Raw genomic sequence first — 4236 nt, 5'->3', positions numbered from 1 at the left:
CGGCCCAGCCTCTCACCTGGCGGCGCCTCGCGCTGCCCCCGGGCGAGGCCGGGCGGGCCGCTCGCCGCCGCTAGGCTGCGGGTGGGGAACTGGGGGCGCCCCGCCCCGCATGGCTGAGGGAGGAGGGGCGGCAGTTCCCATTGGCCCGGCCGAGGCGAGGCTCAGGCGCAGTCTATTGGCTAAGAGGCTTGTCACTCCCGCGCCCCAGGCTTGCAACAGCCTCTCGTCTCCCTCGCCCCGCGCCGCCCCATCGCCGGTCGCAGCCCTCGCTTTAGCGGCTCTGGGTGGGGAAAGGGCGTCTTTCACTTTTTGCTCCGCCGCAGGCTGCCTGGAGAGAGGCTGCAGCCGCCAGCCTACACGCAGCGTCATCGTTTTCTGGGGGACACGTCCTCTCCGCCCCATGGGGAGGGTTTCCCTGCCTAGGTGATGATCTGATCGCTCCCAGCGAGCCCCTGCAGGCCCGGGCCCTTCTGCCGCCTTCATGTCAGCCGGGTGCGTGTCAGGGCCCGCGCGCACGTTTGCACCCGACCCAGCCCTCGCTTGTCATGTCTAACCCCACCAGGTCGCCACACGCCCGGAGGCCACAGAAGGGCAAGCAGGATCCTCGTGGTGCTTGGAGCAGCGCATGCCCCTTGGCCTAAGGCTGAGGTGCTGTCCTAGTGAGCCAGGGTCGGAGGCGTGCCAGGCTCCCTGTACACCAGGCTCCCTGTACTCAAGATGACATGGAGACAACACTGTTGTCACCGACCAAGCCAAGCCCAACAGTACTGTAGATCCTGGACAAAGGGTGTAAAATGAAAGCTTAATTTGATGTCTTGAGGCGCAAGCTTAATTTCTGGTTCTGGCAATGGCAGCTAATTGCGCAGTTTGAGGCCATGAACAAAGCATGGGACAGAGGGCATCTTCCTCATAAACTTAGTCAAAATGTGGCTTGGAGCAGCATCCTGTAATCAAAATGCTGTGTTGAGCGGTACAACCTTCCACATTCCCACCAAGGTTTTCTTTGAACGTTCTGAGAGCAGCTGAAAAGGCCAGGCACTTACTCTTTCCACTCACCACAGCATGCAGTCAAATACACAGACACTTCAGCTTGGTCTCAGGCGTGCTTAGGAGTGCACTCTACTTTGGTACTATATCCATTTCCTACAGCATAAAATATGTATTTGATATCCCCTTAGCACCCTGACAGGTGGCTCAGAGTTTTGTCTTTGTCTGGCAATTAAGGCAAGAAACCCAGACAATACTTCTGTGTGTCCCAGGCTTGTGCTTGGTAGGATTTTGCATAGCAAGACCCATACCGCTTTACCAGTTTTAATGAGCTGGACCCCTTTTGCAGATGGATAAACATGAGATCCAGGGTATAAACAGACATTGCATTTGTGCTACTATGAAAACATTTATGGCCACACAAAGGCCGAGCAAATAGACCTCCATGCCCCTTGTTATGCCACAAAATTTCTCTGGCCCCAAATTTTGCAGTATAATTTTGTACTCATTTTTGCAGCAGCCATCTGTTTGCTTTAAGGCAGAAGAATGTGTGTAGCCTGGAGCTGCCTGCACTCTCCACCTGCCCTGAGCAAGCACTCCTGGGCTTCAGTGGCCTGAACCTGCCTACTTTGGGAATGCCCATTCTATTTATCCCATGCTGAAGATTCTTACAAAGAGTTGGGCTTCAGAATATTGTTTGAGACAGGGCCAGGTTAGGACAACAGTGTAGATGAGGTTTTGGGATTATGATGTGAGTTATGGATTAAGGTTTGGGTTAGATTCCAGGATAGTTTTTAATATATCATATCTTCTTGCATACAGTGCACTCCAGAATAAGATATGCATCTTTTTTTTGAAAGGCTGAATGAAGAAAAAAAAGAGATCTTTCTTTATGGTAAGTAACTAAGTGGCAGCATCTAGGGAGTGGAGCCTACTCACTGTTCTGCTCCGTGTGCGTTGCATCCAGACTTTACTTTTGCTTTTGCCTGGTAAGCAGGAAAAACTGCTGTTATCATATTTTTTTACATATTATGGACACTCCTATTTCTAGTGATTGGGTTTGGGGGAAAAGGTGAGTGTTGTGTACAAGAAAATATGGTAGTAAAAAAAAGTTGAGGGAAAGGTGTTAGAGTTTTCTGTTGAAAACAGAGTTTTCTGCTTTCTGTCTTAACCTTATAATTTTAGTCTAAGCAATCATATTTTTAATCTAAAATTTAAATGGCTAATCTGGAATTGTTGTTTTTAACTTTTCTATGATAATGATCTACAAATTAATTATTTCCATGTAAATGATTTTAAAATATCTAATAAACAATACTACTATTTTTTCAGTGTCATCAGGTATCACAAATATTGTACATTTAGCAATTTTCTTTAAAAAAAATCCAGTTCTAAGACCATCAAAATAATTTAGCTACAATAACAAAGTTTGGTCACTTATAGTCATTAAGACTGAATAAGCTTTTAAAAAGCCCCCTTTTCTTAAAAAAAAGATGGAAATAATCCAATTCTGCTGAAAGATTTAGTTAATAATCAATATTTAGAACAAAACCCTGAGGTTTCCTAAGCTTATTTTGCTAAATTCATGTTTAATAAAATTTTTCTGTATTCTTTTCAAATGACACCCTATTACTATATCACTACTGACTGTATAGAGCAGGGAGTTAACAAGCTGGGTAACATATCACTGACTCATTAGATTCCCTAAGATAAGGGTGTCAAATTTACCTTGCCCCCCAGACAGGATCTGTATTGTGGGGCTTCTCATGAGCTGACTTCAGCCTAGAGCATGCCGTGCCAGCGACATCAGCAGGAGCTCTGGCATGGGGTGTGAAGCAGTGGTGGTAGTAGTGGTTCCATCATGGGGTGGCAGTGTAGCCAGCAACCAAGGAGGTGGGGCCACAGTGGTGGTTATGGGTGAAGTGGCTAAAGGGTGACCAGGGCTGTATCAGACTTCTTTCATCCTCCCGCTGCTAACCACTATGCCTACTGGAGCCCAAGGGACCCAGATTCTGCAGCATGTCATATCCCCTCAGATACCTCCCCCCAAAAAGTTGGTAGCCCAGTGGGCCAGATCAGAGCACTGCAACTTTGATCTGGCCTGTGAACCATACATTTGCCACCCTGCCCTAAGGAATATAATGATCCCATCACCTCCACCTCATGTAATCCACTGGGGCACCCTTGCAGGGCAAATCAAAACAGAAACCACCAGGCCTTGAGAATTAGAATTCTCAACAATGCAAGCTGGACTCTGGGTTCACAAAAGGTATCTCAGGACTTGAAGAAGTCTCACTACTACACTAAGGTCCCAAATGCATGGCAACAGGCCAGCAGCTAAATTTCCAAAGCTAACAATGGTTAACTTTTAGGATGCCAATGCTACCAATCATAAAGATGGTTAGTTAATTATAAGTAAATTAACTAACTCTTATTTCATCATTGGTATGAGTGTTCTGCCAGCACCTAACTTTCTCAGTTAGGCAATGTCATATTTTAAACATAGGAGGAAAACATACTGATATTTCTCCCTTCATAATAAATACAGGGATGGACATTTTTGAATGCCACTGGGTGGACAATTGTGCATTTAACCTGCTAAATGAGAAACATAGCAGGACCTTAGCATGCTGCCATGCAACTAGGGTGAGGCCATCTACAGTCACTCAGACATCCCTGGAGGCATGCATCTTACTAGCATGCTGCACTGAAGCATTATAGCAGCTCTGCCCCATGCTGCTAGAGTTGTGAAGAAGTCCTTGACTTCCTCACCAGTGGGGGAGACAAGACAGTGCCATCCTGCCTGAACAATTGCTGTAATAAGCAAATATGTGGTTGTACAACTAAGAAGAGAGAGAAGTCATCCCTTGTATTCCACTTAATAATGCAAACAGGCAGGGGTTCCAGCAAAATTATAAGAGAACAAGAGACAGAAGCAGGACCTCTGGCACTGCCCAGCAACCTAAGGAAGTAGGTAGGGGTTCTTCTGAAAGGCTTTTCTGAAAAGCTAAGAGCAGACACCCATTCAGACATCAGAGATGATCATTATGGAGAGCATACAACATATGCTATTAAAACTTATTATGTGCTCTATGAAATAAAATAATGTGGAAGACATTTCATTCAGGGCGCCTGATGAACAGGACCATTTTGGCTAGAAGCCCATTTTTGAGTCCACTGAGACTCAATTTCCACCCCCCCTCCCCCACCCCTGCCCAAGATGTACGCACATACGTAGGCATTTATGTA

The 4236-nt window shown here is 46.4% G+C and overlaps 1 protein-coding gene across 1 annotated transcript in view; it reads right to left on the bottom strand.

Annotated features, from left to right (window-relative positions):
- The window catches only part of ZDHHC9 (zinc finger DHHC-type containing 9), a 50838-nt gene extending 50737 nt beyond the window's left edge, over window positions 1-101 (bottom strand). Inside the window, exon 1 of the mRNA XM_019521153.1 lies at window positions 17-101. The gene's annotated coding sequence lies outside the window, so the exon portion shown is untranslated. The remainder of the gene's footprint in view (window positions 1-16) is intronic.
- Between the last annotated feature and the right edge of the window lie 4135 nt (window positions 102-4236).

Source organism: Gavialis gangeticus, unplaced genomic scaffold (genome assembly GCF_001723915.1).
Source record: "Gavialis gangeticus isolate Ggan-Ray unplaced genomic scaffold, GavGan_comp1, whole genome shotgun sequence".
In the NCBI taxonomy this organism is placed as follows: Eukaryota; Metazoa; Chordata; order Crocodylia; family Gavialidae; genus Gavialis; species Gavialis gangeticus.
The sequence above is the reverse complement of the archived record's forward strand: the minus strand, read 5'-3'. Positions and strand labels throughout refer to the sequence as shown.